The sequence below is a fragment of the Erithacus rubecula genome (genome assembly GCF_903797595.1).
Source record: "Erithacus rubecula genome assembly, chromosome: 3".
Classification (NCBI taxonomy): domain Eukaryota; kingdom Metazoa; phylum Chordata; class Aves; order Passeriformes; family Muscicapidae; genus Erithacus; species Erithacus rubecula.
Genome location: NC_136689.1, coordinates 50,167,425 through 50,189,153, shown reverse-complemented (window position 1 = coordinate 50,189,153; position 21,729 = coordinate 50,167,425).

The following is a 21,729-nucleotide window of genomic DNA, read 5'->3' as shown; positions in this document are numbered from 1 at the left end:
TTTTTCCTTTAAATCTGTACCAACAGAAAAAATTTCAAGAAATACTGCAAATACTGTATTAAAAATAAGCAAATCTCTGTTTCTCCCTTCTGCTATTAAGTTCTCACTACTTGCACTTAGGAATTTTTTTTTTGTGGAATAAAAATAAAAAACAACCTGATGCTCATGCAACCATCTGGCATAAAAAATAAACTGTAATTAGAAAGGTCATAGAGACTCTGGGGCTTGAGTGCATATTATGCAGAAAATTAAATATGTAAAAAAGCATCAATGTAACAAAATTCTTCCAAACTGCATACCAAGATCTAAGATTTCATCTGCTACCAAAAGCATAGATTAGTCCCCTAAACCACCACTCTACTGCTGGATTTCACCTGACTATGAGTCTCAAGATATTTTTTTCTGGTAAAGTAACACCACAGACAAGGCTTGGGCTTAAACCCTGAATGATTTCTCTTAAATCTACATTTATGTCTGTAAATGAAAGAAAACTTTTTTGTGCACATTTAATCCTCATATATGTAATAAAATGTTATTAATGATCATATTTATTAACACAACCAACAAGCTATTTTAAGCATTTAGACCCTGTGTAAAGTAACTATTAAAGGTAGAAAATACCCTAACAACAATGCAGTAATCCTATAAAAATGGGTTTCAGACACTTGAGAACCAGATATAAGCCCTTACTGAAAATAATTTTGTAAACTAGATATTTATTTTGTAAGTATAGCATTTTGTTTGTTGTCTTTTTGTGAAATATAATTTGTACTCTGTTCATTTTTAAAATCACCTGCCCTCCAGTGTAAGAAGGATATTTTCAGTTTTTTCAGTTCTTTAATGTCCTTTAGGAAAAGGTAATTCTCCAAATCTCCTTGACTCCTTGCCATGGAATATAAAGTGGGCACTTATTGTTGATCAAATCCAGCTATGAAAGAGATCTAAGCCCTAAGACCCACTTTACATGTGAGTTTTGAGGGCTTTGGTTCCCTCAAACTGGACCAGTTGATCTCTTCCTGCGCTGGCTTTGCTTTATGGGATGGAGAAAAAGCCAAATGTCAGTTGATTACATTCAGTGATGCTGGTGGATTAAATCTGTTTATAACAGTTGAAAAGGTGTATCTCAGTAGTCTGACCTTTTACAAGAGAAAGTTGATCCGCAAAGTACTGCAGATTTGTAATAGAAATTAATAGATAAAAATATATATTTTAAGAAGCTGTTTGGCTCTTAATAGGTTTTGCATCCGACATTTCAGTATTCTGTATTCTTAGTATAGGTTACTGGAAAGAGTACAATGCTTCTTACATGAATAATTGTTCCAGTAATTTGAGCTACCAGTCATTCTATACTTTCAGGAAACAGCAATGATCTGCTCAATTCATTTTGTGGCATCACTGTTATTACACGTCTTCTGGCTCCTGATATGTGAACCACAGTCTTCACCCCACAGAGTAGAATCTATCATTGCAAAAGAAAAAGGTGTGATTTCTATTAAAAATGTAAGATGAAACAAAATATTTATTGTTTTGCTTGATTCTTTGATACTTTCAGGGAAAAATCTTTGTTTCGAACTAGATGAATTCTTCTGAGACTCTTCCTTTTGCCTCACTTATATTTCTCAGTGAAGGAAAATGGGAGAAAAGCATGAATTCACATTTTTACCTTTTACAAAGAAACCCCTTTTAAGGGAATTTACCTTTTCTTTACCTCCAGTAACAGAAAGCTAAATATTTTTACGCAGATGGAAAAATTCCATGCTGAAGCTGTGCTAGTTGTGAAAATTTCAGTCTTGACCAAAATGATGGAATATTTTAAAAAATTTTTTCAGTTTATCAAGCTTAATGAATTCAACTTATAGAATTGCATGATAGCCTGTTGCACTTACTTCCTCTTTCAATTTGAAACATAAAAACATTTCCCGTTTTTTCCCTTGTAATTCAGTTTGCTATTTCTGTACATTTGATGATTTAATGTACATTTTGATATGTTGTTATGCTTCTCTCTGATTATCCAGAAATAAGACTGATTCTGAACTAATTCTAATTTTAGAACTTTATGACTTTTCCTACTAATTAATTTCTCCACCATTTCATATTTTTGAAGCTAGAATTTTAAATGCAGTGACAGGAATTGTTGTAGTATTCTTTTCTTTCTAGAAGACATAAATCCTTTAGGTTTCCTAATTAAGAAAAGCTGTTGAAGTGGTAAATTTAGCATTAACAATAAATATAATACCTTAAGGCTAAGCCTCCAATATTCCATCTATTTTAGCACAAGGAAAGTTTGATAACATGTAGTTAAGTCAGCTATCCAATACAACTGTTTAATGCCTGAAAATCCAATTACAGTCTTTGTTAGGTGTAATTAGAGACACTTCTTCAGTGTTTTAGCCAAGGCTTTTAAAAAGTCCAGTAAAGAATCTATTGTCATCAGTCTTGCACAGGAATAAGATGGTCACCTCAAAATTAAGGGACATAGACAAGGCAGAGATGTTTAAAGGTTTCCTTTTCCTCTGCATTCAACACCAATGATAGGCCAAGGAAGTCCCAGTGTCCTGAGCTTGCCTAGGAGAATGATAGATTCCTAGTCAACCCTGAACTTGTGCTGATCCAGCTGAATCCCTACAAGCCTGTCAGGCCTGAGGGGATACATCCAGGAATATTCAAAGAGCTGGCTGATGTCATTGCAAGGCCTCCCTCAATGATTTTTGAAGAGTTTTGGGAATCTGGAGAGTTGACTGGAAGTTGGCTACTGTTGTCACAGTCTTCATGGAGGGTAAAAAGGATGAGTTTGGAAGTCTCACTTTAGTGACTGGTAAAATTATGGAGACTCCAGATTACTCTGGAAGGTATTGAAAAACACCTGAAGAACAATGCAGTCATTGGTCACAGCCAGCATGGTTTCGTGAGAGAAAAGTCCAGCTTGTTAAATTTTTTTTAATGAAAATGTAACCCACCTGGCTGATAACCGAAACCAGTTGATGAAATCTTTTTGGATTTCAGTAAAGCTTTTGATATCATCTCTCACAGGATCCTTCTGGACAAAAATGTCCAGCATACAGCTGGATAAACATATCATGCAGTGGCTGAGCAACTGGCTCACAGGTTGGGCACAAAGGGTTACAGTCAATGGGGTCACATCAGACTGGTGAGCTGTCACTGGTGGGGTTCTGCAGAGCTCCATCCTTGGCCCTCTGCTCTTCAGCATCTTCAGAAATGACTTGGGTCTCAAAAGTACCCTAATGTCACAGGTGATACAACATTGGGAGAAGCTGTTGAGTCCCCTAAAGGTAGACAGGCTCTGCAGAGAGACCTGCACAAAGGAGTGGGCAAGCTGGGCAAGCACCAGCCATAGGAAGTTTATAAAGGTTAGGTGCTGGATTCTGCACCTGGGATGGGGCAGCTCTGGATGTAAGGACAGGCTGGGAAATGAGACGCTGAAGAGCAGCACCACAGAAAGGGACTTGTGGGTCCTGGTTGATGGAAAGCTGAATGTGAGCCAGCAGTGCCCTGGCAGCCAGGAGGGCCAACCATGTTCAGGGTACATCAGGCACAGCATCACCAGCTGGGCAAGGGAGGGGATTGTCCTGCTCTGATCTGCACTGGGGCAGCCTCACCTTGAGTCCTGTAGGCAGTTTGGGGTGTCACAATATAAGAAGGATACAAAGCTATTAGAGACTGTCCAAAGGAGGGCAATGAAGATGGGGAAGGGCCTTGAGGGGAAGCTGTAAAAGTAGTGTCTGAGGTCTTGTTCAGACTTGTCTTGTTCAGCCTGGAGAAGAAAACACTGAGGGGAGAGCTCATTGCAGTCTACAACTTCCTCATGAGAAGAACAGGAGGGGCAAACACTGATCTCTTTGGTGACCAGTGACAGGCCCTGAGGCAATAGCCTGAAGTTGTGGAGGTTTAGTTTGGATATAAGGAAAAGGTTCTTCCCCCAGAGGGTAGCTGGGCACTGATCAGGCTCTTCAGGGAATTGGTCACAACACCAAGCCTGACATAGTTCAAGAAGAATTTGCACAGTACTCATGGTGACATGTTGTGACTCTTGGAGCTGTTCTGTGCAGGGCAAGGAGTTGGGCCCAGTCATCCTTGTGAGTTCCTTCCAGCTCAGGATGTTCTATGATTCTGTCTGTCTTGATTTAGTTCTTCCTGTTTTGTTCTCTACCAGGCAATGGTCAGGAGGACTAGAGACAATACACAAAGTAAGAAAAGCTGTGTGGAATATAGTCTCATCTCACATATTAACAGGCTCAGTTTTCAGCTGAGACTCCTAACACCAACTAAATCTTGAAGTGAAGGATACTTAGGATAGTCTAGTCCAATCTTTTGTCAAATCACAGACTGTAGACACTGGCCTGGTAATTCCTGTGACAAACCCACACCGCTTCCTTGCTCTAAGGTATTGTTGAATATTCCAAGTAGCACCTCTATAGCTACAGAAAATGACCCAGCAAGAAGAACAGGAAGTTAAACAATATTCACTTTACCATTTTTCTGTCTCTTATCATCATTGTATCTCATCCTTTTTGAAACTACTGATAGATTGTGTTCTCAAAAATGCTCTTAAAATTGAGAATCACTATTTATAAAATGGGCAATAGAGTTAGAGGGTAGATTAAGTGATTTTTCTGAAGGTCACAGTATTTATGAATAAACCACAAAATGAGCTGAAGTTTTCCGCAATCTGTCTTGACACACAATATTATTTCTCAGAAAAAATGCAAATCAGATTTTTTCTATGCTCTAAGGTCAGACAGAATTCATATCATTCAGAATAGCTCAAAACAGTAAAAAATAGCCACTCAACATAGTCAAAGTCCTCTCATGAGTTACAATGGCAAAACAAGTACCCAGTGAGCAGCATAGGCAGACTCCATTCATCATAGATAACAGGTTATCTGGGCCTTCCACCCTTATGATACAGGCTGGCCCACTTTAGTAACAAACTGCACATTAATCTTCATTCTTTTAGGCAGTGTATATTTTAATATCTCCTAAAGGGAAATCTGACAATAAGAGGCCCAGCTATACGTACATTTATATCCATAAACAACAAGTGATTGGAAACTAGAATCTTCAATCTTACAATTGAAAAATTTTAAAAAAAATTTTCTATTGGGTCCTTCTGGATCACCATCCTTTCATGAATTGCAAATGCTTTTGTGAGATAGAGCTTAATATATATATGCATACATACAGACACACATATATATGTATATATATACATAGAATATAGATATATACACACAATAGCTAACAAGAATTTTGTTTTTCAGCAGTGAAACACTGCATAACATAATTTCAGTCTTAGAAGAATAATGTCATAAAAGTTGCAATTATGCAAGCAATTACATGTGATCTAGTGTGGGTTCAGGGTTTTCAAAATTCGGCCATTCCAAATGTGTTTTTCTTTCGATGAAACAGTATTGCAATGGCAAACAGTGCCAGTGGGGTTTTGCATCCATCTTGAAAACTTCAGCTGTGGGTTTGAAAACAAACCAATGGATCAGATGCTGTCACTTCCACTGGCTTTTCAAAGTGTTCCTATTACTAAAATTTTAACAAACTTCCTGAAAGTTTTAATAAAACTTAAGTATTTTCAGTCTCCGTTTGAAACTGCCGCCTCTAATGTAATTGCATTTTTTAAATATAAACAGCAGTCTCACATTTTAAAAATATTATTTTATTCACTCTATATTTTGACATTATAAGAAACAATAGGTATAGAAATCCTAAAGGACAGATTTAATAGATCTAGGATCCCTTATCACATCTCTTTTTAGTTCTTATTTGACAAATGGCTTTCAGGTGAGCTCCCCTGAGGAGACAAGCCAGAATCTTTTTATCAGTTCCATTGCCCTTTTCATAAAGGTTCTTCTAGCTAATTTTCTGTACTATGTGCCTTTTTTCCTCTCAACAGTTTATTAAGCCTTTGGTTTACATTAATCAGCATTCTGTATCACTTTGGGTTTCAGGTAGTCTGAACAGCTTCCCTTTTTAATTTCAAGAAAAGTATTTTTGTTTACCTTATTAAGTATATCAAGCAACATTTTTTAAATTATTTCATTGACCATATCATATAAGGTCAATCTTTAGTGACTTGTTTTTTTGTTTCTTTTTTTTTTAATGAGGGAACGCTTAATGTCCTCTTCTCAGTCAGTCTCTGGGATGTCTCAGGAAAGGCCATGAAATGTTAATGTTATCTTCTTGTAACTTCCAGAGATTTATTTTAACACAGTCTATGCTGCCATGCCCTGTGCCATTTCTGACATACCAGCTTATTACATTTGATTTGGGAATTTCCATTAATGCATTTTTCCCTGCTGTATATGTCTACTGGGTGCAGGTGCTCAGGTTCTGGCAGGCAGCTGCAGGTGTGTCCATGTAAAGAGGGGATGAGCTGCCCCATGCTGAACACAGCCAGTTCCAGTGGTCCCAGGCCTGAGACTGGGTGAGGGAGGGTGAAGGGAGCAAATGGAGTGTTTTAATGCCTGTCTTTCTATTTCACAATACCCAATCCTTTTCATATGGCAATAAAATTAAATTTCCACAAGCTAAATCCTCACTGAGGGAGTGAGGGAGCTAGCAGCTGATGGAGGGGAACACCTTAGCCAAAGCCCTCCCCACCACCTTCCCCCCACCATGCTGTTGAATATTTCTCCTCAAAAAGAGGGACTGTGATTTTGTCAGAGGCAGCAGCAGACCTGGGAGATGGTTAAAGATGGCTTGGACCCACAGCATGTGCTTGGGAAGTTGTACTCACATGCTCACTTTCATTGGTATGTAGAGAAATAGACATATAAGAAGGTTGGTTCTTTATATTTCTTCTTAAGAAACTCAGTTGTCTCTAGTTTACAGCTCAGCTAAAATAAATCAAAATCAAGAGAGATCTGATTGCACTTAGCAGTATAGTTTATAAGCAGCTTTTTAAGCCTATTAATTACAGAGCTGGAGTGGTTGAAGGAAGTAGGCTGGGATAGTCTCAGAAAATGTGAACAGCATCCTTCTAAAAATTTACATAAATATTACAAAATTGGAATCATCACTCTGTTTATCCCTGAAGAGAAGAAGAGAAAATTCATTCCTCCATCTAAACTGAGTTCTTCACTTTTTCTACAGAATTTTTTTTTCATTAGTTTTGACTGTCTACACAAAACACAGGAAAAAAAGACAGGAACTAATTACAACAATTTGAATGTTTGAGCAAGAACCAAGAAACATACACCTAAAGAGACACCTGAACTATCTATTAAAGAACTATTCATAACTCTCCTCTCAGGTTCTTCCACTTACATATGCCTTTAACCACCTCCCACCTCATCAAACAGGAAGAAAAACATTTGATTTTTCTTGCCATAAATCCAAGGAATCCCCCAGCTTTATTTCCTTCCCTAGTAAATACATATGTAATAACTTTTAATATTTCTCTATTAAAATATGTAGCTTACATGATTTTAGGAAAAATAGAAAAATTACTTCTTTTGCCCTCTTACCCTAAGAAATTATAGACATGGTATAATTCTACATTTAAACATAGTTTTTTTAGAAATTCTACATTTAAACCAGATTTTTTCCCTTCATCATTCACTGCCTACCTGTAATTCAAAATAAATCTGAAAAAAAAAATCAACAAGCCTGAGCACATGAGTGCTCCTTTTCAAACTCTGGCTGCTCTATATAAGAATGATGTGTTGGACACACAGATTAATTGCTATCATTATTTAGATCATCCATGAAGTCTATATATTAAGTTACTTCACAAGAATTTTAATTTGTAGGGTTTTTTGTGAGGGTTTATTTTTGTAAATGAAAGTCTTATAAGACTTCAAAGAACAAAGGATATGCAGATTTCTTTCATTCAGACTTATTTGAGAGAATTCAAGTATTCTTGTCCAAGGGGCATCAGAGAACTTCATCATAAGGATTGCTGTGGTCCCATTCAAAGTGAGCTCATTAAATCATGGCTTAGAGACCAGATAATAGGGGAGTGTAAATGACTGAACTTCACAGATTTAGTCTGTATGGAAATTCAGCTTCTGCAGTCCTTGCAGTTTTGCTTTCCAGAATAAAGTAGATTCATTATTAACCTGAAGGAGCTCCTGGGGCAGTTTCTTTACCAGTTTTGGTATTTTAATCAAGAATTTAGATAAAATACACCAAGGACCTTATGACCAAAACAGTATTTTCTGAGCTATTTGTATCCTATCAAAAATTGTAATTTAAAGATGTATTTCAGCAAAGAAAGCTGCTCTTTTTCAGAGAGGCACTTAAACTACTAGTTCTACTGAGATCAAATTGCAGTTTTTCTTTAATAAATGCTGTCTTATATCAGGCTCGCAAACAACAATCTCAGCTTCAGGCTAAACAGCCACATGAGCAACCTTGTACCAGTTTGAATAACTGGGTCAAAAACTTGCTTTTCATTTGTAAGCATTGACACCTAATCCAACAAAAACGTCCAAGTGCATCTTATTTGGCAAATTAGGGTCATACATTCTGATCTTGAATAGCACTAAACATCCCTTTGCAGGTTGTGATCATTCAATATTAGGATTTTCTAAAGACATGCCTGAAATGGCAATTCCACTGGGAGACAATGTGTTGTCATTCCTAGCAGTGGGCTGTGCAAGGCAGTGTTCTAGTGCTTAGGGAAGGGCTAACTGTGTCCTGCACACAGATTTTTCCTACAGCTTGTTAATCAGGTACTTATCCAGGTACTTGGGCTCTGATACCTTTTGGACTACAGCTGGATCCCCCTGGGAGTGCTGGCAGGGGTGGGAGACAGGAGCTGGGTGTTCTCCTGGTCCAGAGGCTTTTCAGATGTCTTTCTGTCCCATCTGGGGTGCCAGAACTGATGCCTAGAAAGGCTGATCTGGAACAGAGACTAGACAGAGTTAAATGGAAAAAACAGGTATTTTTTGAAAGGCTGTAAAAGGATACACCTTGAGCAGTGCAAGAGCCTGGCCTGGCCAGGTTGAATCCAAGATGGATCCCAATCATGAGTTTTCAGTCTCATAAGTTTTGACTCATCCACATATTTGATTAAATTGTCCAACCACAGCTTCAGGTTGTGAAGTCTCAACCTCCTGGGTTGCCCCCTTCCCTTTGATGTTTTTGTGGTTTTGGTACCAGTTGTGCTTGATTGTCTAGATAGGAAGGGATTGTTTTGTCTAACTACCCTGTGAAGAGAACTTACTGACACTTAACATGAAGTTTCAGAGTTACATACCAAGCAGCAGAGAATCTGAAAAGTATAAAAGCTAAAACCCAAGGCATCACTATCATCCCCCTATCTTTCTTTTTGTTTTTTTTTTAATTATGAAAAGTATTACTTCCCTCAATAACAAGGCACATGCAGAACTTATTTAGTATGAATCACTTATTTCTGAAGAGCCTGGAGCTAGCACTCAGTTCCATAGCACTACAAACATGACACATCAAGCATATAAACCCTATGCCTACATTTTCTTCTCAGTAGGTTACATTAGTGGTAGAAGGTTATTAATACAAGATGATATAAAAAAGAACAGTCACTGAATCTACCCGTAAATATACTGCCAGAGTTCTCATTTACATTCATCTCTTACTCCAGCAGTTAAAAGTCATCTTACAGTAGGCAGCTTCTGATCACTAGCTTGTATTGTCAAGTAGTTTGTAATTAGAGAATAATCTCATAAGGCCATTCCCATGCCTTGGAAGGCTGTGCATACACAATAAATTCCAAAGTCAATCTGGCCCTAGGAAAGCATGACAGAGGAGAGCTTTGCTTACAAGTCCCATCACTCACCACGTCAAGAATATTACAGAAGTGTAACATCCAAAACTGAACTTGAGTTTTAAAAATTTAAATAACCCACAAGAATGTGATGAAAGACTTCTCTAAACAATAGAGTACAAAAGAAAAGACTGAATAGAAAGCCCCAAACCAGTGGAGAGAATTTGCAGAAGAGATTGTTGAGCACAATTTAATAAACACAATAAAGAAACTCAGTCATTTTGACAGCTTTCAATAAATATGCATTTGTAATGAGCCTACTGTCATACCTACTTTGACATGTGGATTAATTAGGACTTCATCAGGACTCCCTCTTGGCTTAGGGTAGATTTCAAAGGAATACCACCCAAATATATGTTGTCCCTGGAATGCATAACTCAGGTGGGAAACTGGGTGTGTGACATCAGCTGCACAAAAAAGAGCACTTACTAAAGAAACTGCATGACAACTTTTATGGATCTGAAAAAAAAAGATTAGGCAAGTACTAATCTGCCTTATTTTGGGCGTGGAAGTGAAGTCAAGTACTGGATCCTCAAAGTAGTCCTCTACTTTTATTTAATCTCATCAAAAGTTGGTGTTATGAGATGAGAAAATAGATGCTTATATGGCTGCAGAAATATCTTCAGTTTATGCCTTGAATGCTGTGACTTTTAGAGTCTTAATTCTCAATTCTCCTCTACAACAAAAAGCTCATTTTTTTATTTCTACTAAAACCCAGGTTCTCAGTGAGCTGATACTTTAATATTGCTATTAAATGTCATGACACAGAGTTTATGTGAGAGTTGGCAACTCTGCAAACTGTAGTGGTGCATGGAGTTGTGCGTAAGCATGTACATATTAATTGAAGATTTGAGCTGTAGTTCTCAGGCATGCTGGTGTAGAGGAAATGTTATAGTTCTATGCATTCATGCTTTCATTAGAATTCATGTAGGCTGTAGCTTGCATTTTATTTGCTTGGAAAAAAAAAAAAAAACCAACCCAGAAATAGCTAATTTCTGGTCTTCTTGTCAAGAAATTCATGCTGATGTCAAAAGCAGATCCTTTTAAGGTTATCATTTAGCAGACTAACACCAAGAGAAGATAGAGAAACATTTAATATTCTTATATTCTTTGCTTATTATTTTCCTAAGAAAAAAAAAAGTATTTTGAATTCTCAGCATGAGAGTTTATTGTTGTCTATGTGTAAAATTGTGCAAATTTATGTAAAAAAATAAAATACATGTAAACATTTCAAGATCAAAAGGTTGAGCTATCTCTTACTGTGGTTTTAACATCACTGTTTTTATGTCTCTTGTCACTGATTTCTGAACTGAAAGTTGTCAGAAGCCTTTAAGCTCTCCAAATTTCTACTCTGACACCACATTCCCCAAGTGAAAAGCTTATATCAAATTGTGGCACGAGCTCTGAGGAGAAAATGTATTTACTGTTTACACTAAATATGATTATTATGAGTCCTGATGTAGAGTGCATTAATCCTAGTGCCTCCTGGATGTCACGGCTCTCTCTCACACACAACACCCTATCTCTCACCCCAAAGACCTTTAAAAAGCGAGTCCCTTGTCATCATTTTCTGTAGAAGAGATGGGTTTTACAAGGCAGCTTATGGCCTTTCTGAACCATCACTGCCAAGTTTAGCTTAAAATAATAAATTATTTTTTGCACATTTCCTCCAGGAGTTTATGCTTCTTTTGGGCTTCCAATGACTCTGTCATTCAAAATGAAAAATGAGGTAAGGTCCAGAGTAGCTTTTCTTACCAAGAAAAACCAGCAGATTCCACTCTTTCAGTGGAAGGAAATCGAGGAGTAAATTTTTAAAGGACTGGATCTTGGAACAAATTACCAATCTGGGAATTTTCTGAAGAAGTCTCTGCAGCTAGGTCACTCATCTATTTTTTTGACCCTTAACAGAAACCATTGTCTCTCCATGTTGATTGGGAATCCATAGGAACTAGCAGGTAGAGAAGAGAAGGGTAAGTTGCAAGTTCAGTAGCAAGAGACATAAGACAACTGGACCTCTGGCTGATGGCTGAAAAGGGTAATGAATAAAATCTGAGGAGATTGCACCCAATTCCTCCCCTCATTGGGGCTGCTGGAGAAATCACACGGCTCTCTGATTTCCAGCAGGCAAGATGCAGGGCTGCCAGCTGGTCAGACAGTGCACAAAAATGGTCAAGGCCCATCACTTTGGACATCAGCATTGAGTCCAGCAGCTCTCACTGAGAAGGCTGGTGGGAATCCTCAGCCTTCCTCAGGCTATCCTCATTAGGAATAACCTCATTAGGAGTCACCTTAGCTAAGATATTGCCTCATACAAGGTAAACATGGCTTTGATATTGTTTGTCAAAGAGCTAGAAAATAGGGTCTTACCTATTCATGCAGTCTCAATCCAATCATTGCAACCACAAGTAGGCACATATGCATGTAAAAACACATGTGGATGCACTTGTATTCACTGTGTTTCCCAAGACCTTAGCTCTTGATGGGTCACAAATATATAATTTATTGATAGCAGATATTTAAAACCCACTGAAGGGGAAAAGAAATCTAAGAAATCAGAGTGAAAAACCTCCTCTTACAGATGTTATTTGATTATGAACAAGGTTTAAGATTTAAATGAAACATATTTCATGCCCTCGGAGATCTTTCTAGAGATAAATCCCTTTGAATCCATGTTACTGAAACAGAAGCTTGCTTTCCCTCCAGGAATTATGAATTGCTGAGCCTGTTTTAGTCTAATTGAGCCAAGTTGTAGACATATGCCACCCAAGTTAAATTTTTCCCACTATATAAAGTAAAATTACCACAGCTATTTTTTTTTTTTAATCTAAGCAATGACATTTGTACTTGGCAGCATCTAGCAAAAAAAAGTAAAATGAAAAATCCAACTGACCAACCAAAAAAAAAAGCACGCCAAGAACAAAAACAGAAATAAAAATCCCAGAAACAAACAATCCTCCCCCCAAACCCTAACCTCATTATCAAGATACTAAAATTTTTTATATTGCATGACCTCAACATCCTCAGGTTTTGGGAAGCAAGAACTCTAGCAATATATTTCTAGCCACTTTCTTGTTCTAGTGTTGCTATAATTTTGGAATTTTTCATCTGGGATGAGATGATCTAGATACCAGATGAGAAGGTACTGCCTCAATCCTCAAATCCAACTCCCCCTAATTAATGCAGGTATCATGCAATTTAATAACTTTCAATATGCTGTCTAGCTCATTTTATAAGTGATAAGATTTCTTTCTTATCCTTCTCTGTGCCTATATTGTGAGAAGGAATGACAGAGCAGTCATACAGCCTCCATCATGTACCTGCAGAAGACCCACTCTCTTCACTTTGTTAGTTTTTTATGGTTGCTTAGTGTCGTAGGAATATGCATTTCCAATTTAACTAGGGCACAACAGATTGCCAGGAGAGGTTCTAGATGCCCCATTCCTGAAACATCCAAGGTCAGCTTGGACAGATCTCTGAATATGATGTGGTTGAAGGAGTCCCATGACACCTTGGACTAAGATGACCTTTAAAGGTCCTTTCTGATACAAACCATTCTATGGTCCTATGAAAATGAGGGAATTCAATACATTTTTTCATTTGAAGAACTTGCACATTTTTCACAAACACAGAAAAGAAATAATTGATCAATATTTCAATTACATTGACACCAAGCAACAATACTCACAATATTAAGGATGTATTCTTAACTGGAACAAAATAAAGCCTTTTCACAGGAGCATTGTAACATTGCTAACAACCAGATGTGTATCTGTCAATTAAAATCTTTAGTGACATACCCCCACAGAATTTTATCAAAGTATATGCTACAACTGCTAAAGAAGTTTCCCCTTGTTAGATATGGGAGGAATTTAAAAGAAAAGCTAATACAATAAAGAACATATTTTATATAAATAATAAGTGTAAACTTAAAAAAAAATAAAAAACCCTTCTAATAGACTTTTCCAGAAAAATGGGTCTTTCCACTTTGGCCATTTGCACACAATCAATCTGTACATAAGATACATCTGCAGAGAAATTGCATGGGAAGAAACAAAATCAGGATATCAAATTTTTAGTTCAATATGCAAACATCAAAATAGTTTGGTTTACCATTTCCAGAGCAGCTTCTCCATTTCATCTGGAGACAAAATAGAATCTTATTGACTATTTAAGCTCAGTGTTTAAGATTAAATACCATAATGAATGTAGTCGATGGATATTTTAGGAACACTATTTCCCTAGCAATGCATGCTTGAAAATGGAGCACATAAACAAAACCACACACAGAATTATCCAAAAGAAGCAACTAAACGTGGAGAAAAATATATTTTGTGTTAGTCAATATGCATGCACTGGAAATCCCAGGAGACAGAGAAGTACAAATAAGGCCAGTGGAAACGCTCAAGTTAAATGAAAAGGTGCAGAAGCAGACTCAGACTGCAAGCCACTACAGACTCAAAAACACAGTATGAAAGAATCTAGACAGCAGGAGATTTTGTTTGGCTTCAGGCACTGGAATGAAACACAGATAGATTAATTCTTCCCTTCATAAAGAACCAAGGAAAAATCATGTAACAGGTGAAAAAAACCCAAAAAAACCCACCAAACCAGCTAAGGAATGTTTAAAGGGGCCCTAAAAAGCAAATAAAGAAGTTGACAGAAGAATGACATATGCAAGTAAATAAAGCTGACAGTCCTTAACAAAGAATCATTGAATTATAGAATGGCTTGATTTGGAAGGGGCATTAAGGATCAGCTAGTTCAAACCCCCTGCCATGGACAGAGACACCTTCTATGAGCCCATGTTGCACAAAGCCCCATCCAACAAAGCCTTGAACACTGCCAGGGACAGACACAGAAAAAGAAGTCCACAAGTTCTCTGGGATACCAGTTCCTTAAGTGGAGAATTTCTTCCTACTATCTAATCAAAATAAAATTTCAGTTTAAAGCAATTACTCCTTGACCTATCACTACAGGCCTTGGTAATAAGTCCCTCTGTTTCTGGTGACATCAGTTGTCCTCTGTTCATATTATGACCTGCCCTTGAAGGGGAGGATAACTAAAGTCCTTGTTAATAGATCCCTTGGGGTAGATTAGAGTGAAATGGCACTGAATGATGGATGTTTCTAAAGATATATATAGGTAAGATTTATTTTAGAACAATTTGGTTGCAATGGAAAGGAGGCATGTAGCCATTTTGGTTATTGTTACCTATAGTAATATATAGCTATATAAAAACATAAAAATTACACTTAAGAAAATGTATAAGGAAAAAAAAGAAAGAGAAAAAAGGAGAAGAGTAGAAAGATATCACTGCCCATGGATCCAGCAACAAGATTTGATTGTTGGAATTTTTCTGTCCAGTCAAAGTGATGGTCACATTCTTGCTCCATGGGTGGTGAGGGAAAGCCATGAAACACAAAGTTCATTGGGTTAATACACAGTTAGGTTTAGACGGAATGCCCAATCACCTCCCTTATAGGGAGAGTTTACGTTGTCTGTTGCAACACTGTGGATCACTCTGCAATCGTCTGGTGGAAGGCCCCAGAAATTAGTCTGGGGGCACTTTGGGCATCTGATGATTCATGACCTGCCTCTCACATAGCAGGCTGAGCCAATTATGCTCCATCAGAAAGGATAGATACCGCCAGGCCTATGTGTGAATGTGAATGCTGTGTATGAGTGTGACCTTCCTGGGGTGGAGGGGTTTTACAGGATCTGCTTTTTATTGGCCTTCTCCCTTATAGGGATCAAAACCCAGCTTGTCAGCTCTAGTGCTAGGTGTGCACCTCCTCTGCATCTGGCTTGTGACCCTGCACGTCAGCAAAGCACCTGCTGCTTTTGCAAGGGGCTGACGGTTTGAGTCATTAGCATTCGTCTCTCACACTTCATCCACCTATGCTGTATCTCCATCCTAGAAGGCCAACAAATTTCCTGAGCATGACTCGCCCTTAGTGAAGCCATGTTGGCTGTCACACATAAATTAGTTGCTTTCAATATGTATTAGCACATATTCCAGGAGGATTTGCTCCATGACCTTGTGAGTCACAGAGGAGAAAGTGGCTGGTCTATAGTTCACTCGGTCTTCCTTTTTTCTATTCTTAAAATGGAGGTTATGTTTCGCCTTTTCCAGTCAATAGGAACTTTACCAGACTGTCACCACTTCTCAAATAGGACGGATAGTTGTTTAGGTACTTCATCTGCCAGTTCCCTCAGGACCCACAGATGCATCTCTTCAGTTTGGTACCTTCGATATTTTGAAAGGTTTTCTAAGGTTCCTTAGATCTTCTCAAATCTCATCTTCTCCTACAGTAGGTGGTTCTTTATCCTTCCAGTTCCTTCTTCGACCTCTGCATCTTGGGCAGTTTGGCTGGAGTATTTGCAGTGAAGACAGGGGCAAAAATGTCATTGAGTACCTTAAGCCACTCCTTATCCTGGATGACCAGGTATCTTGTTTCCCTCCAGAGAAGCCCCTCATTTCCCTAGTTTTCTTTTTATCACCAACATACATCTAGAAGCTTTTCTTTTTGCTCTTGATCTCCTTGGACATGTTTAATTCTATTGAATCTTTGATTTCCTAACACAGTTCCTGGCTGTACAACCTCTCTGTATTACTCCCAGGCCACTTGTCCTGGCTTCCACCTTCTGTAAGCCTCCTTTCTATGTCTGGGTTTGTTCAGGAGCTCTTTGTTCATCCAAGCAGATCTCCTGACATTTTTACTTGAGTTCCTTTTCCTTGGGATGCATTGCTCCTGAGCTCAGAGGAGGTGATCCTTGAATATCAACGTTTTCTTTGGCTCATCTTCCCAGGTTCCATGGTTCTTTACCAAGAAAATCCCTGATGAGGCAAAAGCTTGTGCTTCTGAAGGCCAGGGCAGAGAGCTTGATGTGTGCCTTCCTTGCTAAGCACCTCAAATTCCAGACAAGGCTGACTTGGAGAACTACATTCCCCGCTAGCCCCTTGTTGTTGTCTTTTCTCTCACTTGGAGAAGGAAGTTATGATCAACAAGATTCTTCCAAGAGTCTCCTGGATTGCTCATGCCCTACTGTGTTGTCCCTCCAACAGACATAAGGGAGGTTGAAGTTCCCCATGAGGATCAGGGCTTGGGAATGTGTCTGCTCCTATCTGTCCATAGAGGGACTCATCCACTCTGTCCTCCTTGCTGAGGCTCACATGTCCCTGCCTTCCCTTTAATTCTGACAGACAAATTCTCAGTCAGTTCCTCGTCCACCCCTGGCAGAGATCCAGCTAGACACTTACACAGAGGGCACAACCTCCTCTCATCTTCCCTGCCAAATATGGCAGAAATGCACACACAGACTTGGACTAATTCCAAACACGGAAAGAACAAACTTACAAAATTAGCAGGAAGACATAGGAGAGATGATGTTGTAGGGAAGTGGTCTGTACAGCACAGTTTTCTCTGTATAATAAAAAATAAATATATATCCATTTAAGCCAAGAAAGAAGCAGCACCTTTGGCATGAAATTAGAAATATACTTGTAGCTGTTCCAATGAAAAAAAGATCCCACCTGACTCCAGTTTAGGAAGCTAAATTATCAACTCTCATGTTCAGAATACCTTCTTCCTACTTTCCTGGATAGAGCAGCTGAGCTCAAAATATGCTACCAAATGATGCAATGCTGGGTCAGCTTATTGTCCAAGGAACAACGCTGTTACATTGTTCTGCTGCTATGAAAAGGAAATTTCTGGAGAAGTTCTCAAGAGGCTGAAACTGCCTCTAATTGGAGTAGGAGACGAATAAGAGGCTGCTGTTATGTAAAATAAGTGTTCAGGACACCATCACATATTTCAATGATCATTATAGTGAGAAGATAAAAATAGAAACAAATATTAAAGTTACTCATAAAACCTCAGCTTTAGTTTCCCTTCCCTATGCAGCAGGCATCTAACTCATGTCACCTTATCTCTATAACCACCCCACTCCTCTCTTTTCATCTCCAGTTCCCAGTATCCTCATGTCTCTGCCCTAGTACTCTTCTGCACCACACCTACCTCCACCAGGATCTTGTAGCTTGAGCTCACACCTCTCCTGTATCTCTTCCTCCTAAAGGGTGGGAAGCATGGGAGAAGTGACAACCCACAATGTCTAAACTGCTTGTACCTCACCTCCCCAGCCCCACCAAGGCTGAAATATCGGGACTTTTTGTCACACAAGACTGGATAGTCTGAACTAGTGTGATCATAAAGGAAAGTACTATCAAATAGGCCAGGGTGTAAGGAAGGCTCATCATATCTGGAGAAATGTGGTGCCCTGATGAAAAAGCTTTTTGGCTCATGCTCAAAAAGTCTTTTTGAGAGACTTTTGACATGGCTAAAATGGGTTGTTTTTTATGGAATTAAATAGACCATTTGTAGGTAATGATTCACCACCTCAAGTGCTGGCACTAAAATACGGGGTTTGGTGGATTGAGAGAAGGAAAGGATACTGTTGGTGGTTCTTAAAAACTATTTTCAGATTTATTCTTTCAAGTGAACTAAACATATTTCCTCCTAATCATCATCTTATAAATAACTGTGCCATGTTGGTCTAAAGCTTTTACAAAATATTGATGGATACAAACAGCTGGAGGTGCATGCACAGCATGGAAAACTCTACCCTGAGGAGTTTAGAGTTGATAAAATCCTCCAAACACCAAAATCAAGGTTATAGGAGACAAATCAGGTTGCTCTAAGGATTACTGAAATCTAGACTGTGCCACCCACAGCCACACAGATTATCCAGGACACCCACAACATGCTCTCTCAGAGCCTGACTGATGCTTTCCTGTTCTGTTTTTCTCTGAAACAGAATTAAAATTCAGTCAGGCTGAAAGGAGCTTTTTACTCTGTGTATAAGGGGGAAATAACAATAACTGTGCAATTCATAAAAACCTTCTAGTGTGTATATACACAGGCATGCCTCTACTGATAAATCCAAAACTGAGGTAAACATAGAGGAGGCATTAAGTTGTCTTTTCCTGGAGGGAGACAAATCTGCATGACAAGTTTATTGGAGCATTTTGCAGAAATCCGGGATACTGTTCAACATACACAGAAAGCTCTTATTAAAGGCTGCAGTTCACCATAAACAGCAATTTTGCATGACAGTGTTGTGCATTCGTCATCAAACATTGTTTGCAAACAGAAAGAGGATTCCATCTGCTGTTATTTTTTACAATTATATAAATAGGAATATTTTAGCAGATAGACATTTTATATATATAAATATATCAGCTTGAGGATTGTAAGCCAGAAAATAAAGTTAAGATGAAATAGAAATTTACCTCAGAAAATATAGCATTTTTAAGGGAAATTCAAGGCAAAGAGTAAATTATGTTCTGAATAAAGTAAATTCTGATAATAAATTTAGCATACTTGTCACTTTCTAATAAAGAAAGAAAAAATGTTCTGTGGAAATGCTTTGAAGCAAAATATGAAAGCATCTGCTTTCCAAAGGCTTTGCCAAAAAACAGAGCATCCAAACCCACAGTGGATTTGAATAAGCTGCCACTGAGCTACAGAGGAGTTTCAGTCCACCTTTTTTAGTATGCCCACTCTTTTCTATAGAATGTGTTCTCTGGCCCTGGGATATGGGGAAGAGAAGAGAGGGAAATAACCTATGGGAAATAATCTGGGGAAGATGACTCCCAATGGAAGAGGACACAGATTTCCAATGCAACTCATTTAAACTATCCATGTGATATTTCAGGACCAGCATTATTTCCTCTCTTTGCTGAAGCTGATATTTTCTATGAGAAAATCCTTTCACAATTTCCCAATCTCTATGACTCTTTGAGATAAAAAGCCATTTTCTGACCTGCTACTTTGCTTACTCTCTAATCATAAGGCTTGACAATAAAAGTAGTGTAGCACTTCAGGCCAGGATCAGTGGAAATCAAGTACTGTTCATGGATTACTTTCTTGTAAAGATCAGTCAGTCAATTATTAGCATGTACATGTTGGCAGTAAAAGTTTCAGTTGACACTGAGAAATAAGTTTCTCTGTCTTAATTTTCTGCTGAGGAGTGTTGGGTACTTAGAAGCTCTGAAAGGATTGACTGTCTCCAAATTACTTTCACAGTACCACTCAAAATGCTGCACCATCACTCAGACAGCATTTATTTCTCAAGAAGCTACTGCACATATTCCTCAGCTTTACTCCATTTTCTCTCCCATGCACAGAATACAAAATTATAATTAAGACAAAGCACAGTCTGTTTATACAAAACCTAATCCCAAAAGCACAACTTCTGAAAAGGCCTTGTGAGTAAAAAGAATACTTTCAAGTCAGTGAATGCATGTGCTCTGTGATTCTGGGCTCTGAGGCCTGCCTTACAGCAGCAGTTCATCCTCCAGCATTCCAGTGATTACAAAGTTTCTTGCAATGGTAGCATGTGTTTGCCAATTAACTGCATCTAGATGTTTCAGTAGAAACGTACTGACAAAATGTTCAGAAGACTTCTTGATTTAGCTTAAGGCAATGTTTCTTGCTTCAGAGAAGATGCAAAATCTGTAACTCTCACTACAATTAATAAAATACCAGCTTCCATACACAAAAAAGGACTTCTGGTTGTATATGTTACTCTATTTGTTCCTAAGTATATCCATTATCCAGACTTTTACACCTCTTCAGGTGGCAGTGGTATTTAAACACCGAGATTAGTTCTTACCTTACTGAAGAGTATCTCATCAGCTGAGTAGTACAATATATTTATAGTGCAGCCCTCTGCCATGCTCTGCACTGTCAGAAAAGTCAGCGTGGTTTCCCCCGAGAAGGAGCTACAGCTGGAACTGAGGTTATTACTAAGGGCTCTTCTATTCCCCCACTGATAGTTCAGGGCAAGAAATACTACAGAATTAAGACCCTGAGACAAGTTGCTCCCCTAATAACAAGACTGCTGCTACCTTCAAAGTTTAAATATGTCTCTGGCTTTACATAAAATTCTATGTTTCCCTACCTCATCAGAAGCATCAACTGGCATATTTCATTTTTTATTTCTAATTTTAGATGAGAGCTGGAGGGAATAAGAATTGAACAAGTCAACTCCTCTACAGTTTTACAGTTCCAAATAATAATAATAAAAAAAAAAGAAGTTCCAGATAGAAGACTTACTGTTAACTAAATTCCATCTTTTTTATTCCTTTGCCTAAGTAGTCTTTTTCTCTAAAATATATTCTGAAGTACTTGACTCAATCTGACTTTACAAGGTTTAAAGCAGTTTTTAAAGGGTAGAGCAGTACTATAAGCATTACTAGGGAGTTGCCTCCAAAGCCAGTAAGACTTTTAACTGGAACTGTTCCTCAAGGTTTGATTTCTGTGCAGTCAAGAAGTTACTCTTTCTCTTGATAGGTAAAAAATGCTGCTATCAAGACACTGCTTTTGTTAGCACAGAATTCACAATATTAAGCTTAGGACAGCACATTATAAGTTGCAATCAATTTCCTTTTATCAAAAAGCAGATAATCACTTCCAAAAGTTCTTCTCAGTTCTAGTATGGCAACACAAAAAGGAAATTCTTTTAAAAGATCTTTCATCCAATTTCTAGTTGCATATCAAGTAATTAGACAGAATTTAAGTGTATTTCTTTTAATGACACTTCAAAATTCAATATTCAGAGTGGTATTTCAAGATAATTTTACTTAGAACAGACCAACAGGTAACATACAACATCCTTGTTTTGTGAGCCAGGTTGTTTTCCTTTACAGATGCACTGGTATCCCAGGAATTTCTTTCATATGCCAAAGGTCCTCAGGGTTTTTTTTTCCCAGTCAGAACCATTGACAGAATTTATCTGCCATGGTGGTGCCTGAGCAATACATTCTAGCTCCATACTGAGGCATTTGAAATGCATCAGGAAGTAGAACAAAGCTGTCTGAAAGGATCGTTTTCTTTTCATAAAGAGCCTGAAAAGAGTGGAACATCAACAGGGAACAGGAACAAGAGTAG